The sequence below is a fragment of the Bombus vancouverensis genome, chromosome 11 (genome assembly GCF_051014615.1).
Source record: "Bombus vancouverensis nearcticus chromosome 11, iyBomVanc1_principal, whole genome shotgun sequence".
Classification (NCBI taxonomy): domain Eukaryota; kingdom Metazoa; phylum Arthropoda; class Insecta; order Hymenoptera; family Apidae; genus Bombus; species Bombus vancouverensis.
In genome coordinates, this window is record NC_134921.1 from 2,432,337 (window position 1) to 2,456,994 (window position 24,658).

General features: G+C 34.5%; 1 long non-coding RNA gene across 1 annotated transcript in view; it reads left to right on the forward strand.

Annotated features, from left to right (window-relative positions):
* LOC143303356 (uncharacterized) overlaps positions 1–24,314 on the forward strand; it is a 46,117-nt gene extending 21,803 nt beyond the window's left edge. Inside the window, exons 2-3 of the long non-coding RNA XR_013059547.1 lie at positions 12,162–12,311; positions 24,041–24,314. This is a non-coding gene — a long non-coding RNA (uncharacterized LOC143303356). The remainder of the gene's footprint in view (positions 1–12,161; positions 12,312–24,040) is intronic.
* The last annotated feature ends 344 nt before the right edge of the window (positions 24,315–24,658 follow it).

Genomic DNA, 24,658 nt, shown 5'->3' on the forward strand with positions numbered 1-24,658 from the left:
ACCAGGTGGTTTGGGTGTGTTACAAGTCTTTTTTTATACTTTTTTGCATATCTAGCGATTTCCTCTTTGACTGTTGGAATTTTTAAATCTTTTCGTAAGTCTTCATTTCTGACGTACCATGGAGCGTTAACTATTGTCCTTAAAATTTTTGCTTGTTCTGTTTCTATTTTATTTGTGTGACTCATTGCTGCCCTCCCCCATAGTGGGACTCCATATGTCCAGATTGGTTTGATTATTGTTTTGTATATATTTAGTTTATTTATTATGCTTAATTTAGATTTTCTATTGGTTAACCAGTACATCTGCTTCCTTTTTTCACGTATTCTGTTTATTATTGATTTTATGTGATGCTTCCTTGTAAGTTATGTGTCTAAATGTATTCCTAGATATTTGACTTGATTTGTTTGTGCTATGCAGGCGCCGTTCAGTTGGATATCTGATTGCACTTACTGGTGTTCGCTTTTATTTGTTTGTTTTGCGGCCACTTTTCTATTTTTGTAATGTGTTCTTGTAGTAGTGCGGCTGCCGTTTCTGGATTTGCGTGCCTCACTAGTATGGCCGTATCGACCGCGAACGTTAGTATTTTGCTGTTGACAGTTGTTAGTATGTCTGCCGTATATAGTGTGTATAGTATTGGCCCTAGGACGCTTCCTTGCGGTACTCCTACCTTGATATCCTTAATTTCAGAATATGCATCATTTATTTTTACTATAAAGGTTCTATTGCTTAAGTAAGATTTGGGTAGTTTGTAGATTTGTTCTGGAAATTACTTTTTGAATGTTTGAAGAAGTTTTTCATGGTTAACTTTATCAAATGCTTTTTCGATGTCCATAAAGAGTGCCATGCAATATTGTTTTGTTTCCAGCGTCTGTAAGATTCCGATTGTAAAATTGACGAGTCTGTGCATTTGTTCTATTGTGGAGTGTTTATTCCTGAATCCAAATTGTTGGTCCGGTATTAGCTTTTTTCTATTGTTGGTTTTAGGCGGTTATATATTATTTTTTCTAGTAATTTGGAGAACGCAGGTAGTAATGATATTGGCCTGTAGGATGCAGTTAGATGTGGGTTTTTGTTTGGTTTGGGTAACATTACGATCTGCGCTATTTTCCATACTGTAGGAAAGTACTGTATTCTTAGAATTGCGTTGAATATTATCGTTGTTAGTCTTATTGCTTTGGGGAAAGGTTTTTTAAGATTTTTCCATTGATCAAGTCGAATCCTGGTGCTTTATTTGTCTTTTTTGCCTTAATTATTCTTGCGCTGTTGTGCTGAGTATGGTGTAGCGTTTATCAGTTGTGTGCTGGCATTTTCCACTTCTTCATTTGTTTGCCATCTGGGGATGCTGTTATTAATTTCGTACGGTGAAAATATATTTTGTAGGTGCTTCGAAAATTCTTCTGCCTGCTCTTCATTGCTTTTGGTCCATGTGTTATCCATTTTTCTGATTGCTGGGATTGATTTTATTGTTTTCTTAACTTTGTTAGTGACTTTCCATAGGGAGTAGTTGGTATTCTCATGCGCGGATAGTGATTTGATGAATTTTGAGAATTCGTTATTATGATGTTCCCTTATTTTATTCTTTAATTCCTTTGTTAAGTTTATTCCTTTGTTTAAGTTTATTTAGGTTTTTCTTGTTTTCTCGTGTTCTCTATTTTGGCTTTCGCTTTTCTTTTTTCCCTGATTTTATCTAGGACGTCCTGTGGAATAATTTTTGATTGCCTGCTATGATTCATGGGTGGTGCTTGCCCACGCTGCTTCCTGTATTATTTCTGTCATTGTTGCTACTGCCTGCTCAATATGTTCAAGTGTTTTCAATGGATATTGCAGTTAATTTTTTTTTCGATTAGCTCTTTAAAAGTTTGCTAATTGATGCTTTTATTGCAAAGCGACTCTGACTTGTTATAAAGTAGTGGTTTGCTTGTATATTTTAATATAATTGGTGTATGGTCGGAGTTAAGCTCAAGGCTGGTTGTTATTTTTAATTTGCTTACGTTTAGTCCTTTTGTTACTGCAAAATCCAACAGGTCAGGTGTTTTATCGAGGTCTGTCGGCCAGTACGTTGGTTTTCCTGTAGATAGTACATTGAGGTTGTTGCTTCTAATGTATTTTTCTAATGTTCTACCTCTCAGCGTGTTAATTCTCGAACCCTATAATGTGCGCTTTGCATTAAAGTCTCCTGCTGCTATATATTTGTCGCCTAAGGATTGGAAGTACTCTTCCCATTTTTTAAATGTCATTTTGTGTCTCGGAGGTACATATACTGCTGATATCTGGAAGTAATTGTCATTGGTTTGTGTTGTGACAGTGGTTGCTCGTAAGTGTTCTTGATTTGTTTGACTATGTAGATGATGCTTGATGTCATTTTTTATTATTACTGCAGTTCCTTCATGTGCTTTACCTGAGGGGTGTTTGGTATCGTAGATGGTGTAGTACGGTATTTTCATGTAACTTTTTAGAGTGAAATGTGTTTCTGAGACAAGTAGTATATCAATATTATTTTTATACAAAAATTTTAGTTTCACGGGGTCGCTGTTGCAAGCCATTGGAGTTCCAGGCTGCTATTTTCAACATGTCCATCTCTATTTTTTACTTAGCAAGTTTGTGAGTAGTTGTAACATGACTGTTGTTTGTTGTATTTGTTGCCTTAGTATTGTGTTTAGCTCACTTACGATTTTTCTATATCTCCGTAATATCTCCGTACTTTTAATGGATTGTTTGAGCATTCCTTTGATTTCTGTAACGTCTTCGATGTTGTTGCTTCGATTCTGATTGTTTGTGAGCGTTGCTTGGCTAATGTTTTGGGTTACTTGCGCATAGCTTCGGTTACCTTGGGGATCTATGTTTCTGTTTATAGCATTTGGTTCATATTGTGCTTTCAATGTTGTTTCATTATCCGTTATGGTTGGTAGTTGTGGTTGGTAGTTATTGATTGATCTATTGCGAAGTGGTGGAAACAGTTTACGTTGTAATTGTTTCCTGATTTCACATCCTTTATAGCTGGATGGGTGGTTTCCGTTACAATTATAACATCTAACTTCTTCTATTTTTCCTGTGTATAGGCAGTGTATTGTTAAGTGATTTTTTGCACATTTAACACACGCCGGGCTTCTGTTACAATAATTTGTTGTGTGACCGTATTGTTGGCACCGCATGCATTGTGGTATATCTTTTTTGTAGCGTGGTGGTTCCACTGTTACTATTGTGTTTAAAATTTTTTTGATTTCATAAATTTCCTTGTTATTGGTTCTGGGTTCAAGTTCTATTAAGAATAATGGTAATGGTTGCTTCGTATCGTATCTTGTCATATTGTTTATTGCTCTTGTTTAGTGGCCAAGTTTTTCTAATTCGTTACTTAGTTTTTTTGTGTTAGTTTTTGGATGTAGTCCTCTTATAACTACTTTATAGCTCCTTTCCGTTTTGAGCTGGTACGTGTGGTATATATCATTTTTTTCCTTTAATTCGTTTATCACTTTCCTATAAATTTCTGGGGTGTTTGTTTGAATTTTTACTTGTTCTAATTTTGTTTGTTTTCTTGTGTAATTATCCTTCTCGACTGTATTGTTTAGTCGATCAATAAGCGGGTCTATTATTTGGGCCTCAACAAATATTGGTGGTGGTTTTTTAATGTAAGTTGATTGAGTTGTGGTTTTGCTTGCTGGGTCATCGTCTATTTCTTCCGTTAGTGAGCTGAAGGAGTTTTTTAATGGTAATTCTTGCAGCCATCGCTGCTTTTCTGTATCTAGATTTGCTGCGGCACTTGTGCCTGGAATTATTTTACGTTTTTTGCTAGTCTTTGTTAGCTTCCAGTTTTCGTCCTGGTAACATCTTTCGTTATCGTGGCTGCGCTCCTCCTGTCTCCACTGCTCTTTCATTTCTTCTGTAGCCATATCGTTTTGATTGTTGTTATTTTGCTGCTGTTGCTTTAAGCCTGGTAAATCTACCGACCCGTTTATGTAATACTTTTCTCCTTTGGTTGCAATTGTTAGTATCTGCGGCTGCATTGTTTTACTTCCCCTCACTATCACTATCCGTAACACTTCTCTGAATCACTTCACTGGAGCGTACGATTGCTTACACACCAGGGTGTACATGGACCAGTTTTCGTAATTATATAAACACCCATAGGTCCATGGCTTCGAAGCTCTGTTGTAATGCAACGCTGCCAGCGTGTAGATCTGGATTAGTATACATTGTGCTTGTACTTATACTTATATTTACTTAAGTATATTTCTATTACACATACATATATTTACCTCTCAACTATATACATTATTTCCACTCATATTGTTATACTAATCGCCGCACATTACATCTAATAGCAGTAAAGATCTATAGGGACCTATATCTTTTGGTGCATGATTTCCCAAAGCTAAGATTATACGTTTCAGATCTGCTATCTCATGCCATAGTTGCTATCAAATACACGTTCAATGCATTTTCCTATTATATGGAATCGCTTACTTGAGTTTTCTCTCTGCGGAGTTACAGCTCGTGAATACGATCACAGTTAAATATTCTCGCTAGAATGCGTGCACGGTCACGCACGTACAATAGTGCTTCCATACACACAGAATTTTTTGCTGTGCAACAACGATTCACTTGTCGGATTGCTGTATCGCGTGGTGCTCTAGCATTTGTTTAAATTAAGAGAATCAAGAATTTGTGTTCCTCTTAAACGAAAATAGAAGACGGCGAGTTTCTTATCTTAGCTTTTGAATGACGACGGTGGGTATCTTTCTATTGTTGTTAATAATTGCTTTGATTATGCAATACGCTTGTTTAGTATCGAATATTTTTATTTTTTTGCGCCCCCATAATGTTAAAAAGAAAGGCGGAAGAAAAGGTAAGTTGTGAGGAAAAAGAAAGCCTGCACAAACTTTAAGAGGCTTTAAGAATGGCTATTCCACATTGTAGAAACTGAATTATCATTTTTGTTTTAGAAGAAAAATTTAAGATAACTGTATTTCGAGATCAGTTGATAGTACTCCTTCCCTGCCACACATTTAAAGCAAATTAAAAATAAAAAATCGCGCTCTGCCTGTGCCGCCAGCGTCGTCGCTCGCCTATCATTTCTTGTTTTCATATCGGATGAACCACACGGGTTTCGAAATGTCAGGAAAAGGTAATATTATCTGAATCAGAGCATTTAAGCAGCAGCATAGAAAGAATAATCAGAAATTGCGTTAAAAGCAAGATAAATTGAAAGCGATGTAAACGAGTTTACAAGTTACGACGGATTCTTTATCGGTCTAATTTATTAGAAATCCAAAGATGCTCTTTCGGGTTCTAGCCTCATTGAGATTATATTTATTACTATAAGAAATCAAAATCATTACTTTCGTTTTCTAAAGAAGTGAAAGTTATTACTTTCCTTGCCCGCCTTATCGGAAGTTAGTACTTATCAAACGAGTTGTTTAGCTGTCTATCTATCAAGGAATCCCTTCGATTTAATTAGGGCGGTACAGTCCACCTAACTCAAGATCGTGTTTAACATATTCGCGATCAAGTGCGGATAGTGCAAAGTTAAAATTAAAAGTGTTTTTCCCAGCAACGAAACCGGGGCCACAATCAAGAAACCAGAATTTCCATAATACGAGAACGACGAGTAGAACGTTGCCGATGGATATACCGGGGAGCTGAACCGTAGTAACAGCAGGCAGCAGACTATACTAATGGAGGAGACAAGGCTGAAACAAAAGACATTAGAACACAACCAGAACGATACTACTGTTCAATCTAACCATAATCAATTTGGCGTAACAGTCTCGGCAGAGTATGCAATGCTCTGGTAGTTTAAATGAGATTGTTCTTAACCGTTTGAGTCCTAAGCAGCGCAATCGCGCTGTTTAGATTTTGTGTCAAAAAGTCTCAGTACATTTGAACGCTACGGATGATTAATGATATTTTGTATTTCATTGTTATCTTTTCAACAATTTTTATTGAACAAAACTTGAAATATTTATAAACTAATAGTACGCATATATAATAATATAGATGTATTTTATAAAGTAAAATAAGCGCCGCTTGACTCTCTTCGCAATCGATTAAGACAAGCGCTGTCGCACAATTTGAGATGTTTCGACCCTGTTTTTTTAATGACCCCTGGGACTCAAGCGGTTAAGGCAACTGGTCATCGATGCATAAATAAAAGACAATTGGCAGATGCCATAAGAGTCAATATTGCATTATGATGGGAGGATATTATAAAACAATATCTTCCTAAAGAAGACATGAACGTCGTTATAAAGAAATATCCTCCTCCTAAAAATTGTTTGTTCGCTTACTTGTCAAAGTTGAATTTGGATATAAGGGATTCTCTTCAGTCAACTGGTGTCAAGAGAGACGCGAGAATTGTCGGAAAACAAGAGAAAATAATTGCTGCAGCAACAGCCGTCGGTGCTTTGCTAAATGAACTGTTCGCCGATTCATGGCGCGACGAACGTGTAATTAAAAGAAATTTGACTTTGGCCAATTTAAATAGCAATTTCAGAGATACTTTGAGAGAGGCGTTGTTGAATGAATTTCTATTTGGAAAGGGGTTCCAGGAGAGGTTAAAATATTAAGGAAAAAGACTTAAAATTCCTGTCGAATGTCAAAATACCTTTTCATTCTCAGGTTTTTTAAATTTATGGACCGTTAAATAGAAATTGGTTAATTGAAGAATTTACTATAATTATACGTATGATTAGTCAATTAGTAAGCAAATGTGCTAGAGAAAGTTAAATGAGTTCGTCCATGCCGGACATTTTAAATTAGAGTATTAGCGGACGACGTCAAAATTAATAAGTCCCGAGTGTTTTATTAGTATAACCGACTTAAAAGACGCCTAATATTTAATTTCCATAGCAAATTTCGATTCGAATAGAAAACCCTTCAGATTTAATTTCGATAACCTTTTGTGTGAATTCAACCGTTTATCGTTTAGATTAAGCGTGGCATTTTTCTTATTTACGAAAATCGCGAGACCCTTAGGCCCACGCTTAAGAAATGAGGCTATTTGTTGTAAAATATATTTAAATGATTTTTTAATTTAGGCTAATTCGTTCGAGGAATGCAAAAGATTCGTTAAGTTACACGTAATAGTTTAAAGCGATTAGATTTTACCGTATATTTAGAGAAGAGTGTATTAACTCCGAGTACAATTTATAAATGTTTAGGTTTTATATCCAATTCCAACAAATTAAATATAAAATGAGCGCTACCTAAGAAGCTCAAAGTACAAAAATTGGCAAAGTACGAAAAGTACAAAAGAAAGAAAGATGTAGCTCTAGAATTGGTCGATAATAACTATGATTGAAATATGAAATTGTCAAATGAATCGAATTCGGATGTGCAATGGTGGCGCCAAAATATCTCTAATGCATGCGGATCCCTGAAATCGGCAAAATTTTTACTGAAAATTTTTTTCGATTCCTGGGAATGAGAGATTTCATGGTGTTTGGATTAACCCTTTGAGCGCTATAAACGCATATATGCGTTCTCACACAACCATTCAATTTAGGCTATGAAGGGATATATGCGTTCTCACATAACCATTCAATTTAGGCTTTGAACGGATATATGCGTTCTCACATAACCATTCAATTTAGGCCAAAAGTGGCGTTAAAGTGACGTGATAAAAGAGACGTATGGATTAATATCCACCTCACATTCTGATGATTTCGTTGAAACAAAAAAAAATAAAAAAAAGAATGAATTATCGAACTGACAAACCAAAGTGAAAACCAAAGTGTGTAGCAGACTACAATGCCTTGATGGGCGCCGTCGATAAAATCAATATGATTTTGAGTTCACTTCACTGCGTTCGAAAAAGCACAAAATGGTATAACAAATATTTTTTCCACCTCTTAGACCTCGCTATATATAATGCATATATTATTTACAAAAACGCTAATAATGAAACTAGAACATTTGAAAATTTTCATCTGCTTCTCATAAAAGATATTTTGCAAAGATCCCCACCACGCGGAGTAAAGGCTAAAGGAGAAGCATTTCCCTACATCCTGCATAACCGAAGAAAATAATAAACATTCTTCACGACGAAGATACGCTGTTTACACTAATCATAATCGCAGGACTGATTTGCGTTACGAATGCAAAAAATGTAACATTGGCTTATGTATTGAACCCTGCTTTGAGATTTACCATATAATACAAAATTATTAAATTTTCAATTTAAAAAATATAATTTAAAACTTTTATATTGTTCATGTTATTATTGCTTAATGAAATAAATGGTTATTAATGCTTTTGAGGTCACTGCATAATTTATTTTAGTTACAATCAATATATTTTGCAATGAAGATTCAGTCTGCTCAATTTGCGCTCTTTCGTAAAAAATACACAGTCCACGGTATGCTTCTTCGTAAAGAATGGGCAGTCCACGGCGCACGCTCAACGTCGGACAACGCAGGGTTTAACGCTCAAAGGGTTAAAGAGGAACATGAATTAGCAATAAGTGTTGTCGAGTTAAAGGCAGCCTATTTTGGATTACGTTGTTTCACCAAAGAGTCGAGAGATTGCGATACTTTACTACGATTTGATAATATAGTAGCCATCTCTTATGTTAGCGGAATGAGAGAAGTACGTTTCAGAATCTCAATAATCAATCGCGTTAAATTTCATAATCAAATCTTGACGCGAAGAGAGAAATATTTGGCTTTATGCCTCATATATAAAATCCAAAGAACATACAGAAGCTGATAGAGAATCTCGTAGACTAGAACCCGAGACAGAATAATCCTTACGCAATAAAGTCTTTAGAACTATCGTAAATTATCTCGGTAAGCCCGAGATCGACCTATTTACTAGTCGTATAAACACGGAATGTGAGCGCTATGTCTCCTGGTTTAAACACCCCAATATTAGTACAATAGACGCACTCACGTTAAATTGGAGCAATTATTTCTTTTACGCGTTTCTTCCATTTTCTATAATTTCAAGAGTTCTTTGAAAGATTAAGAGCCATTGTGTGACAGGAATAATAGTAAACCTAGACTGGTCGTCGCAGACGTCGTATCCATTGTACCGATCAATGCTTGTAAAAGAGCCGTTAGTTATTAGGCCAAATAGTAATTTATTAATTTCTCCTAATAGAGACCCTCATCCACTATGGCGGAAATTATCCCTAGTCTTGACGATGTTGTTCGCAAACCGTTTGGGGTATGGAGTACTCCCGAAGAATAACCAGAAATTACATCTTCTTTCGATTAAGCAGTACGATAGAGCCTTAATGGTGGAGCTTTTGCCAGAGAAATCTATAGATTGGGACGTTCTTGCGTGTCTGTCTCAGGAGTTTGGAAAAGGAACTAAATACTGTTCACTCACTAGTCTTTAGTCGACGATCTCTCGTTTACTAGAACCAAAAGTATAGGGCAGGATAACAACATAAGGAGATTTTTCAAAGGTGTAGCAGAGATAAGATTACATAATCCAAAATACAACGAAACGTTGAATCCTAGAGTAGTCCTTGTCTTTTTATCTGATGAAGGTTCTAATGATTTTTTATTCTTCGAAAGGTTGACCTTCGAGACAATTACTTGCCTTGATCACTAGCCACAGCATTCACACTTTAACATTTATGAGGCTCGAGAATAGTCGAATAAAACTTGATTAGTTCGAAATAAGAATACCTGATAGGATAAAGAATTCTGCATTAAATAGAAAAAGATCTTTATTTATTGTAGCACAATATAAGTAGAAGATAAATATTTGCTCTATGTTAACATTCAACAAAGAACTTCTTTATCTCTTTTAAAAAATAACAAATTATGATTATTAACGCATAAAACAGTACGCTGAATCTATGGGTCAAACGCGGCTTAAAGAATAGTTGTATTGATATAAACACACACACACACACACAACGCAACATATGCGTCGACTTCTGTTGCCAAGAAAGAAGGTGTTAATATCGATGTTATTCGTAGAGCAGCGGGATGGACGGAATGAAGCTCGCCAAATTTTATGATCTATCGATTATGCATGACGTAAATGTGTTTGCAAATGCGATTTTGGAATCTTAATTCATATAAGATAACTTTAGGATGATAAGTTAGAATGGTTTTCTCAGATATTTATTTTTAAATCTTCTCTTTGTGTAATCGCTATCTTTGTTTTAATATGTTTAGGTATAATAATAAATCTTCATTCTTCTCCTCTTGTAATAGTTGAATTTACACACTTTTCCTCGAATCTCTGGTTGCCGTTAGATGCTTTAAACAACTCTCAAATCATTTTGAGGAAGAGAATTACAATTATATAATTAGACGAACCTAAGTGAAACTTAGTTATAATTGTTTCTCGTTTTTCAATCGAATACCCAAGCCCAAATAATAACGGCAACATTTTAAACTAGTGACAGCCGTGAACCGGTGGACGAATGGCAACGCTGAAAACACGAGCAGAGCGCGATTTTCGCTTTTTAATTTGCTTTAAACGTCTGGCAATTATTGCAGGCAAAGGGCATTACTAATTTATATTCTCGGAGGAGGCGCTACAATTATAATTGAACTCCAATTAAATAAGTTCCTTTAATTATTTAATTAATCATTTAGGACAGGGACGATCTCAATTTCAATGACCTTGAAATATGTCAACTTTTTCCTATACGTGTAACCACCTCCTGGTTTAGTTTCCAAGATATTTGCAAAAAACTATCGGTATCACTACAATGAATTATGATCATATGTGTGTGTATTTGTGACTCAGTCACGAGCATAGTTAACACGTTTGTCGCTTACTTGGCCGCTTAACGATCTATTTACATCCATCAGCTATTAAACTCTATATCTTCGTATCATATTTTACGGATCTAAATAAACAACCTAGTTTACAACATACGTGAGGCTGTAAGAAGTGTCTTGGAAAACTTTACTTCAATACTTCACATGCTGCTTAGACGTAAAAATTTAGTTCAACCGAATAACACCATGCGAATGAAGAAATATTTTTCTTAAAAATTCCTCGATAACTTGTGTGTAGTTCGTATTGGAACGAATTAGGTCTTTACGAGAGAGCAACGAGTGCGGTGTTGAAGTAAAATTTTCAAAAACACTTCTTACTGCCACGCATACGCAATTATGAACGAGGTTTCCGGTGAAGCTGTTTATGTAGATTTGCGACAACATAACTTCGACGACAGAATAACTGCATTTTTCGATATAATAGCAGACATACGTCCAGTTATAACGTTAATAATAACGAGTATTAAATTGAATCAACTACAACTTAAAATGATTTTCAATTTAATTGAAATCTAACCCAAACTCCAAAAAGCTACATACCATTAAATATATAATATTAAAAATATTTTTGCGTGTATCTCGGAAACTAAGGCCGAGCGGCGATAACATGGCAAGAAAAAGTTGTTTAGGGTGATTATCTTGACAACATGTTTCAAAGTCATGGAAATCGGCGAGGTCGCTCCTGTTGCACATGATTACCAAAAATGACATTATGCGACAACTTTAAATATCAAGATAGGGGGTTGTTTGCACCATTTGTAAGAAATGGAAGAGGAAAGAGGAAGAAATGGAAAAGGAAAAGTGTGACAAGAATGGAATTTAGATTATTTAACAGGGAATCTAAACCATAGAATGTATAACGACAGGATAAGGAAGTAATGGAAAAGGTGATCCCTGAGAATTCCAACTCTAAAATGTTTAAGATACTTATTGATAATATTATATTAGCAATAAAAATAAATGCATCGATGATTCTGTGCAAGAAATTCATGCGCATATAGGCAAATATATAGGGTATTCGGCTACAGGTGCCAGGGAATTTAGGAGGCTATTCTTGAAGCCGAAACAAGACGAAAGTTAAGCATAAAAAATTGCGTTTTCGGCTTTGTTTTGTTATTGACAATTAAAAATCGGTTAAAATACCCCTGCACGCGAGCAAACTTCCTTACACGAACGAAAGGAGGTCAGCCTAAGCAGCCGGGCTAGACGGCGATACTCAATCCGAACGATACATAAGATAGAAGTCGTAGAGAAGAAGGCCGTGATATTTAAAGACGTAAACTGCGATTGTCCCGTCTGCAAGTGTCCACAAAAAATGCAACAAATTATTGTACGATAGCTGTTCGAGATGTTCCCCGTTTCCTTGTAAATAGAGTCTGATGCTTCTCTTAAAATTTTGCTGTATTGTGTCTTCAGGTGTCCCACTCAGACCCGATAATTGCCTCCTCAACTCTCCAGCGAGGTCTCGACTCTATGGAGAAGTGGTTCCACAAATGGCGCTCCAAAATAAATGAAAATAAATCCAGTCATATAACCTTCACGCTGTGAAAACAATCCTGCCCACAGGTGACCATAAATAATATTCCAATTCCAAACAAAGATTCATTGGAGATTCATTCAAAGATTACATCTTTGTTCTTCATTTTTCATAGAAATGTTATTTCCTTTTTTAAAAAATAAACTATAAACGGATAATTGTTAAATTGCTAAACATTTTATAATAATATTCACAAATTGCTTCCTGGAATATGCCCACTTATATAATGTTCATAGTCTCTTTGCAACCTCGAGATTTCGTTTCTTTTTAATAATAACCTTTCTGTAGAAATCACAACTTTTCAAACATAAAGGAGGTCATTTCTTATCTCAACATTTTGACATAAGTTTAGTACGAGACAGCATCGTTGTCTAGTCGTAAATTATATATAGGACATATAGGACAGCCCATATTATGAACAGATAAACGTAGGAATTTATGCTAGACGATCTCTATTTCAATACATGGATATCGGTAATAAGGTAATCAACCGAACAATATTCCAAATGTGGGCAAATTAAGGCAAAATAAGTTCTGTAAAACTGTATAATCATAGCTTATCTCATTACAGTGCTCGTAAAGCTTCAAGAAGTTTCATATATTCATATTGAATATTCACAAAATATTCATAAAAATGTTATACAGTATGCGTTCTAAATAATTTCGTGCCTCATTTTACACGCTCCGCGTAAATTAATTTTGTTTATTCGATCGATTGTTGGTCAACAGACACTTAACAATATGTAGATATCAATCTCTTGCAAATTATATTCAACGATCTGTAATCGTTCAACGATTCAAAGATATATCGAAAAATACATATCTGTACAATCAATCAGCCACGTACAACGTATAGTTCTGTAAACGCTGGAGATATTCGTAATATGTTTGGAGAAGGATATCGAATGAGAATATAATACCTAAGCTACGAATATTTTATTATCGAAGGACATAAGATAGGATTATCGACAGCGTAATTATATAATGGATTACTTTTTAAGAGCGAAAAACAGATAACAGATCATTTCGAAATATCGAGAGATAGCTTATTTTGTTCACACCAAGACTCAAGATTGAAAAGCTCGCGTTGAATAAGAAGTGGGCCAGCGTATTCCTCGATTGCATTAAACAGTTTTAATCATCTGCAAGTAAAAGAGAAAGGCAGTAATCAATTAATGAAGAAATTAAAAATTAGAAATTTGAGGTGAGCACCTTGAGGAACACGCGATTTAACGATTATAATATTGAAATATGAGCCATAGAATTGTAGCGGTACTCGGCAGCAAACCTTCCAACGGTTTCTGTCCCGTGGCTTGTGTAACATCAATCCGCATCAGAGACCATGTTATTAAATATAGGTTTGGGGTTGATATTTAATAGATTCACACAGATTGAGTTTTACTTTCTATATTTCACCATCTCGTACAAAACGTCTGAACACACCGGATACACTTAGGTAATTAACACGTGGTCGACTCCTAGGACAAAACAGCGTCGTTAGACGTCGTAACAACTTAGCTTGTAGGAGCTAGCGATCATATCAATTTAACGTTGCTCAACGGACCAGGCCACACACCGCGGGCAGGATGGTAGCCTGATGTCTACACATCCTTGACGCGTACCCTCAATAGTCTTAAGGATCCACCATGGATCTTGGCTTTTTTCATAGTTAAGGTCCTTCAGACCAAACAAGTATCTTTTATTTTAAGTGCCCCATTTACATTTATTGTTTACTACGCGTTGACACGGGAAAGTTAGTTTTTCTCACGTTCGGTGTCTTCCGTTAGCAACTTTCTCTCGAGGGCGGCTAAAGCCCTTCCTGGTACACCAGCCTTCTTATTATTCAATCGGACGCGGTATCTACTGCCCTCACTTTCCTAACCAAAATTGTCATCAACAAATCCGATGGTCCCGTGTCCTTAGACACACCCACCCCTAGCTTTCCTCAGACACAGTATCGTCACTAAAACTTCACTTATTCTGTATCCTTAGAATAATCAACACATCTTTACCGGTTTCTACCCTTAGACCAGTCGCGTACTTGATCAGTGTATACTCAATTGTGAATATTAAGTGCAAAAAATAAAGTTTAATAAAAAAGAAAGTTAATAGTTGTGTTACGGCTCAGTTATCTTGTTTTTTTTGATATATATAACCCTCAATTTTACGTGACACTTGCTACACAAAGACCCTATCCTTCGGATAAGATGATTGCCAGATATCGAAACATTTTCGTAGCATAATTGCAACTAGCCTAAGGATCCGCTATAAATTATAGGATTTCTCCAGCTAAGATTCTTCAAACGAACAAATAGCTTTTGTCTTAGCATTCCCTAAATTTATTACCTACTACGGAAAGATACGGGAAATCTGGTTTTCCTCACGTATGATGATTCTTTCGCTAGCAACTTTCTCTCAAGAGCGGTTAGCATTCTTCCTCAATCACCAACCCAGAGATTAACCAATTAACGGTAACGTCTATTTCCCTCACTTTCCTAACGAAAGCTTTCTTCGACCAATACGATGATCTCGTATCCTTAGACATACCCCATCATAGTTTTCCTCTGCAGCATCATCGTAACGGGAAGTCAGTTGGTAGTCGGTAATTGATAGTTGACTAGAGTTTCTCGGCGCATCTTGAGCAATCATCATCCGAGCTTGCACCGCGCATTCAGCTGAATCGCTATCATAACGCATCATCAAGAAGTCGAACTTGTAACCGCTAAGTACGAACCGCTAAGTGTAATCGCGAGCTCCCCGTAAAGTGTACATCGAGAGTATTCTTAATAAATATACTGTTAATTATACTCTAGTTTTACTACAGCACCTGTCACGACCTATCCACCTCAGAATTGAACAATTTGTGAGCTGCCAGATATAAAGTTGCTGATCCAAAGTAGAAAAATATCAGATTTGCCATACCCTTTTAGTTTGGATAGAAGAATGGAATGACAAACAGTGACCGGACAGATAATTATGGTAAAATGACAAATTAGGGCTAGTTAGTGGCCTGCGAGCACCTGAAATTGCGGGTACTCGGGCTTCAGGTCGGATTATGTAATGATCGGTTCGATTTACAATTCGAGTCCCGACTTTCGATTCAGCGTTGGACACTCGATTTAGAATATAATCTTTCTATCATTTTGTACTTAAACTAACAGTTAATTACAATTATAAGATGAAGTAAACATACGTTTATTGACTAAAACATTTTTCACATTTTTAACAAATGTCCTTCTAATCTTCTAAATTTTTGTCATCTGTTAAACACAGGTTTAAAAAAATTAAATATATAGGTACTTTTCAGGTTATATTGATAGCAATTTATTATACCTTAACAACAGTTACATCTATATAAATGGGTATACTTTTCATTCATCAGAAATGTTGAGAAATAGATAAAATTGTGTAATAAAATAACTTTTGTTGAAGATTTCTTAATAATGCATATTTGGTTATAAGTAATAATATAATAATATCAAAGTATATTTTTTTAAAAATATAGTATATTATATATTAAATAAATTCATAAAATAAGTCAAAAGCATTTGTTTTATATTGCCTATATAAAAATGCGTGATAAAGTAGAATGTTGAAACCATGATAGTGTTGTATACTATACTTAAGAACAAACTCAAAATCAAATATTTTCCAAAAATCTTCGCTCAAGGAACAGAAGAAATTAATGCGCTAGCATGAAATACATAAATATATATTTCGTTTACATAACTGAAAATGCAGATTTTTCAATACACATGTAGTAACTTAAATTAGATGCTGTACATATACGGTATGTTAAAAACTATTAAAAAAGTTAAATTGTATCATATTTGCACGACGGAGAAAGTTTGTAACTTGTAATTTGGTCGGCAAATTATGGAAAACTATCAATTTAATTTGTTTATATCAAAAAATTTACCTTTTATACGTGAAATTCTCAGTCCTCTGCCATGTCATAACTATACATTTTTCTTTACAATCCGTGCTCATTGTCAGTAAATGAATTTGAAGTTATTTACTAATTTTCCTTTTTATATGTCGGAGATGAAAGGAAAACCGGAGCCTTCCCTTTGCAATTTTGAGGAAGCCTTCTAATGCTTTAGCCTAGATTTTATCATAACTGTAATTAAGCAATTGTCATTTGTAATTGTTTGATATTTGTGAAAGCGAAAGTGGGTTCGAGGTGACAACTGGTCGCCGAACGTAGCCACGGTCACGGGATAAACGTTTTGCCAGACGAAGGTGTGGATCGGTTGTATTGTTCTCCCTAGAAATCACATAGAATTGTACTTCAGAGATGTCGATATAATGGGACACACGTTGTATTAGGAATCAATCTCCAGACAGAAACTGCCTAGTAACGGCGTTTGGATCTTTCTCGATGTTTCCAAAGAGTATACAACAAACTTTTGACAGAAATTGCCTAGCAACAACGATTGGAACCTTCTCGATGCCTCCAGCGAGCATATAACAAACAAATGCAGTGTATAGCGAAAAAGATTTTCATCAGATATTCTTTCGTATGATCGCCTTGGAAAGTGATACATCGAGCAATTTACCGAGTGTCTCAGCAATCGTATTTTTGTGTTTAAAATTATTCTACGCATAGTAAAGAGTTATCCCGTTGACCGTGGATTCGTTTGAACCTAGGAACATTGTTAATAGTGTTAATTAAATTCATTATTCGTAAAACCTATTAATCGTTAATCTTATTATTCGTTAAATTTATTATTCGTAAGACATATTATTCGTTACTCTTATTATTCGTTAAACTTATTATTCTTTAATCTAATTATTAGTTAAACTTATCGTTTGTTAATCTTATCATTCATTAAATTCAATATTCATAATATTTTGTAAAATCTTGTATATTCGCGTAAATATAATCTCTGTCTCGTAAAACGATGGCTAACTCAAACGAAGAATCGTTACGCGCCTTAAATCCTAATGATAACCCGACATATATATACTTTACAGTAGTCCTATTTATCTTACCTTAATCGAGTTCACTTTATTGACAAAAAAACATTTACAATCTTTGTCACCACTTTTACATCTCGGTCCCCTATCTGTGAAATTATTTCTAAAAAAACGGGTACTAAGAAAGAAGTCACGTTGAAGCAAGTAAAAAATAATCAGGTGAATTTGGTGCATCTCTTACGTTTTGTAACAAGTGATCACTTTTGATTAGCTAAAATTGTAGAATCGCTGACAATCACCTGTTGCAGTCAATCAGCTTTTCAGTCCGCTGGTTCGTATTATATTCTAAATTTATCATCTTTGCTAAGTTTTATTTAATGTAACGTAAATATAACATTGGCATTCAACTTTCTGTTTAATATCAGAACTGTATAATAATTCGCTTGAGAAATTTTAACATTTAATTCCCTGATCTCAGTCCTCTGTCGTGCAATATGATAGGAACTGTGTGTTGATTGTATTTATATGTCGGAGAGGGAAGGACAGCGGGACTTTCCGTCGGGAATGCTGGGAAAAACCTCCCATCACCATAGTCAAGATTTTAATGTTTAAGCCATAAAAATAAGGAAAACAACTTTTAATGTTGCAACCTGGCGTTACGACGGTGGGTTCAGGTTTAAGGTGACATAACGGGTCACCAGACGTAGCCACGGTCACGGGAGGCCCGCGTACCTGACAGAGGTACGGAATGATTTTATGACTCTCCTTAAAAGCAAGGATTGACCCGAGAAGCGGGGACAGGAGTATATAAGGGGTAGATTCATCTGGATTCGGGGAGTTTTTAGTTAGTTAGTCGTTGAGCGAATTGCCGAGTAAGTCACGCTGATACTGGTCATTCCGTGGACCGTGGATTCGTTATCGAACCTGGATTCGTTGTCATCATCATCTCGGACATCCTATTGCCGTTACTCATAGCCTCTTGTAGTGCCCACATTCGCACTGATAAACACTAATCACATCCGCGACGGTAAAGTAAATAAAGGTTCATAGAACGCCCCAAAGTGCCAACCTGACTCCGATATATATTACATAGATACTTATAGAATGTCTTTCATTGTTAGGTGAAATTGTAATGTAGTCTTGAACGTTAGAAAATAAAGTCTACAATTTATTTATTTTAGTTCATAATAAAGGAAGCAAGATTGACAAGCTGATGAGCTTCTTTACATAAGGAATAAATATTCATTAGTTTTAAAAATTCAATGATTCTTGTATCTAAGTTTAATTGGCAATTGTCAAGATTGCTAGCTAGTTCAGTTATAATTAATAAGAATTGATTGTTGTTAAAATTTAATTATTTCTGTCTTTATTTTCAAGTTTCGGTAACAATTATCAAGAGTGGTTAGTTAATTCGTTTATAAACTAGATAATTACAAATTACTGTTGATGTTGGATGTTTAAATTTTGTAAATAATCCTTGAGCTATCTAAAACTAATATTAAATTATCTTGTTTGTTCAAGTAAAAAGTTTTAAATACAGTTGGTTATATGAGACTTTTGTTGAGATCTCAGTTCCCTGAGTACTTTCTCAGTCTGCTGCAGATGGTTTTTAAGCAAATTCTGATAAAATGACATATAGTTACTTATTCGTCTGGCCGCTTTTGTAGCATGTCCTCCGTCATACCTGAAGCTTGTCACAATTCATAAATTAAATAAAAAGGTATGTGGAAAAATCACTGTTAAGTAATTCTCAATTTTGTAGAATAATCATAATTTGTGTACGAAGTTTTTCTGATATAAAATATTTCAGGTTTCTGTACTACATTTTATCGTTATTTTCTACGAATAGGGACAAAAAAGAAACATTGTATGAACTCGATCTGTTCAAAATTGCATTAACAAATTATAACAACACTATAAAACATAAAAGAAAACATAATGACTTCAAAATTTATGTAGTAGTAAATTCAATTCTCCATCAATATCAACCTTTCATTGGTAGAAATGGGTGCTTGAAGTGAAGTATCTATAGTAAATAATTTCATTAATCATTGATGAATTTCTCCTTTTACTGTACAATGTATGCAGTACGCTATCGTTTCTTCTATTTATTTCATATACGTGTGCTCTCATCGTACGATTTCATCGCATACCAGCGAAAGTAAGCAAAGATGTTTAAATATGTTTATAAATTTGTAGTCTATTAAAATGTTATGATGCGAATATGAAATAATGAATTGATTCTCCGTTCGATACAGCGTGGAAAATAAATTAGCAGTGTATACCTTGGTGTCGTTAATGAAAGTTTCTTGCTGATTTTTCTTCATTTCTTCATACTTATTTCTTCGCGTGTTAATATTTATTTATAAAATATTTTTCTTTAAAGTTTCATACAGTTAAACATTAAACGTCCAATAGCATAGTACTTGGTGATCTCAGGCACAAAGAACCGATCCTTCTTGGCTTTTGCATTATTGAGGTCAACCTTCGCTAAACTACCGCTTTAAAACTTCGAACGAAACATCCGTCAGTTGCTTTTTCGTATTTTTGTCGTACTTTTTTTAACGGAACGTTTGTGTGCTTATATTTATATTGTATAACGTTAGTCTCGTACTTTTATCCGTAGAACATGCTAGCATCGTTTGGTGAGAAAAAACTGAGATATTGTGTAGGTATATATATTTATTAAAATTCTTTAATTTACCAATAATCGACAAATTTTTAAACAATATTATTTTGAGACCGATTTATCGAGCATTTGGACGAATGTCGATTGGACAGTTCTGAATAAATCGTATATTTTGAATCGACTCTTCGAATCGATAACTTTTTCATAAGTATTAACAACATTAAAATTTTATTGACATTTCAATGTATCGGTAATACTTTTAAGCTAAATTTAATTAAAAATACAAAATCCATAGTGTATCCATATTGATGAGACTTGTTTTATGTCTGAAATCTCGTTTATGATTTAATAACGTGGTGGAATATAGAAGGTATTACGAGTTTCCCTAAACTTAGGATTATGTCTGTTACTAAAATTTGTTTAACATTTGTTCCGAGAGAAAAGTTATTTTTGTACAATAGGAACAATTCTTTGGAATAAATTTTTAGAGCAAAGTATTTATTTATTACCGTGCTTTTCCGTAAATTTATCGTGTAAATTCCGTAAATTTTATCTCATTCATACTTTGATAACTTACCGGTGGCCACTAATAATATTTCTATCCATAAGAAGGAAGGAAAGAAAAAATAAACATTTAAAAGTTCCTTTGTTCCCTCTAAATAGTCATTAATTGAATTTCAAATGCATCATGCGTCATGAGAAGTAAAGAAATGTATTTCGAGTGAAGTGCAACCGTAAGGGAAAAGAAATAGCAAGTTTTCATTCATTGAATACGATGATTCAATGTTATAAACGGAGCGACGTGATTCGAATGGCACACGAACAGGTGAAAAGGTATTAATTTCCTTCAAACCAGATAATCGTTGGCTGTCCACGTTTCTCCAATACAATTCCGGCACGGCCCATTATAAATCGATCAATTACCTTGGTCGAGTCGTACTCGACGAATTCTCCGGATGCCGTAGGAGGTTTCTCGAGTGTGCCAGAACTCGCGTCTGTCATCGGCTAGTTCACGAACATGCCCGATTGACGCGTGTGTGTGGCGAATAGTGCGCCAGACGAGCGGCGCCACGAGGAATCCCCGCATACACCTGAACCAAGCCCAGACCGAGCGACCGCTTGCGTAATAGCACGTCGAACGACGGTCGACGCAGTCTGTACTATTTCTGTGGCGTTCCGCTTACGTTCCACTCCACTCGACTCCACTCGGCCTCCAACCTCCAACTAAGCGCACGACTCAAACAGACCATCGGTGACGAAACACGCCGCACTCTTGCTATGGTCCCTTTCGTCTGCTTCATCAGTTTCTCGCGCCAGTTACGATTTCACCGAGGGCGTATGATGCCTAGTTCGAAATCTTATGCCTGGAGGGGTTGCAACGATGTTGTTCCGAATTGCCGAAGAGTCATAGTTTTCGAGATATTAACAAAAATATGTTGGTCTTACTACGTTGCTTTCTGTATATATTTATACACACATGTGTATATGTACCGCGTACACAGATGCAACCGACGCGATAGCCGTTCCGTTCGATGCTCGCCAGTCACTTTACACTGGCAATCAACTCATCTCTGCGTAACCTATCGCTTCACGAAGAATAATCCAAACCTAATCCAATACTATATACTACAAATAGATCGTGGAGCGGCGAGCGAGCTATCGCGTCGGTTGCGTCTATGTACGTAGTCGTATATAGTATTAGTATATTTTTGTTAATATCTTGAATGTATCTTGAATCTATGATTTTGCGGCAATACAGAACACCACCGTTGTAATCTTTCAGGCATAAGCTTCCGATTAAGGTATCATACGCCCTCCTACGCATTGTACCAACAATTACAGTCGTGGTCACGTTTGCTTCCACGAACTTACTTGCCTTTCATTCTCTCACTTTTCTCCTGTTGTTTTTACAGTATAAGTTATCACTCCTGTTGAGAATGATTGTACCATGCACTCACTCATCGAGCGTTTTGAATTTTTGCGCCATCGATCACTGCGATCGACGATCGACGAATGACACGTGACTCAGCGGAAGCGTCGCCATATTCCTTTCTTACTTTCTTCCGGCTATACGGTCGGTCCTAGAGAGAAGATGGAATCGTTTTGTTTTATTAGGTGTATAAAGAAACTATTCAAACAATTTAAAATTGAAACAGCTCCTTTAATGATATATAAATATAATAAGCTGTATACGTGACAGTCTGTATAATGATCTTTGATTGACCTTAAATCTGTTGCGTTTATTAATCAAAAATTAGCATTACTACCTCTAATCAAATATTAAATGTAGTCGTACGGATGCAAATAAATTCTGAAAATATCTGTGATAAAATTTTCTATAAAAAAAATTAATACTAGTAAAAATAGCCATAGCGATTTCACCACTTCTCACCCATAAAAACATTATAATCTTTCTGGAGATCGTAAGAATCCATGTTTTAATTTTTAGTATAGGTGACAGTCAATGATAGATAAATTTATGTCGAAATATATTCGTGCTTTGTAATAAAAAATTTATATTTTCTAGTTATCTAGATATGAAATGAATTAAAATACTAAAATATTTAGCGAAATGAACAAAAGATAATCCGAACATTATCTGTTAAAAGTTGTAACTTTTATTTATTTTATTTATTGCAATAAGGTTTTTTATGAAATATTAATTTAATTTACTGCCATTTAATAATTACTTCGAAAATATAATTGCTATTAATTTAAACATTTTGTCATAATAAATAACAGATGGTTGTAAAATTATAAGATCATTTTTAACCGAATTATTTCCTTTTCTAACAAGAATTGTTTTACGCCGCATATGAAATCTAGATAAATTTGATTTTTGTTTTATTTTTATGACAAGTCCGCTTAAGAATTAATATAAGGAATTCTGTGTAATCTCCATGATTCAACTATTAAGTAAAACAGAGAAATTTGACAAGCCTAGTCCTTGCAGTACATCTCCCGCATGCAGTTAATTAAATTTCTGGCTCGGTTTAAGATGTCTAAAATTATGTCTGGTCCATTTACTATATTTCACTGTCAATTGCAAAACATTGAAAATCCCTGTATCGTAGATGATATGACTAACACAAGTAAATTAATGTAGTCTGTTTTGTGTACAGATATTCACATAACTTGATTGTATATTATATGATGCAATATCAATATACTAATTTTATGTTACACAATTAAAATTTGATGACATATTGTAATGCGTCATTGTATACGTGATATAATACAATTTAGTTCGTGTCACAAATTAATTTTTAAAGTTAATGTGCATCATTTTGGCTATTTACTGACGTAAATAAAGCAATTTTACAATCGTCTACACCCGATTGTAAAACACTCACTCAATGTAACTAAAAGGAAAGTTTTTGATAGATTGTGTACAAGGATTGAATTTGATGAAATTTACATGCAATATATTGTTTAAACTTTTTTGACAGATACAATATCGAAAATGATGCATTTGTATTGAATTTCATTTGATTGAATAAAAAGCAAATTATGTGAATAAGCTAGAATAAGTAATTACATAATTGGAAATAATATAAAAAGTAGTGATTATTTGGATCAAATTTTCAGTTCTCGCTTCAAACTTCAAGATCAATAAAATATATATCACAGTAAGTTTTAACAGGGATTGTAAATGGTACAGAGACTCGAAAAATTTAGAATGAAAATTTTTATTGACATGTTTGTGTTACATGATTGTGTAGTGAATTAATATTCGACAAATTAATAAAAAACGACTGATCTTAAGAAAATATAAATTCAAACTATCATTTTTCCTTACAGTTTTAGTCCGTAAATTAACGTAATTAACTTGCAACTTAACTTACAATTAAATGTGTTTAATGCTCTTTGTTAATTATAGAGTCTAAGTCACTACTTGTTTTCTTACGCTTTAATTGCGCCTTGTCTACTGTTGATCATAATTTAATTATTGCTAGGAATTATTGAAAATATGCTTGCATGTGGCATTTCATCGTACACATTTATTGTATGTATTTTATTTGGATATTTTCTACTTAGTATGCGTTACTTAAATGAAATTCTTTTTGTAAGATAAATTATGCAGCTTGTGCACAGAATAAGAATAACCATGAGAAAGCAGTCAGAATGATAAACTTAAGTGTTTCTAATTTAAATTTTGAAATATATTTTCTCGATATCAGTATTACAACTTTTTACACTAATTTTCAGGATTTTGGCATTTTGAGCGCATGCCAATTGAATGGCGCCAAGGCGAATTCTTACGTATACATAAATACTACTTGACCTCTTGCATAACTAGACACAACAAATGTCTCTGTCAGGCAATTTGATAGCATTTTCTTGGCGCATTTTAAATGGACCTTGATGATGAGTTCATGCAAAATTGAAAATTGTTAACGATCTATTTGGATCGATAAAATATAATAAAAGTATCCAGTTAAAGAATCAATGACCTCAGTTTCACTTTAAATTGCGAAATAGATTTATTCGGTTATTAATTAGATGTCATTCTTTAAAGTTTTAAGTTGTTTAAATTGCATTGTATTAAAAAGTGAACGCAGTAAATAAGTAAGCCTACGATAAATAGAGAAATAAATAATACATGAATTCATCAGAATTTTTTAGACAATAGTACGAAAGAGAAAGGAAAACCTGCGAGAGATATAATTCAAGATTAAGTACATATGTGTACAGTAGCTACTAAAAGTATTCCTGCATACCCTTATTTTTCAGCGAAGCATTTTTTAGCCGATCATATATTTCATTTTCATAATCTGAAATTTTTGTAGTCATATGAAAGTACTACTAAATGATATGAAATTTAAT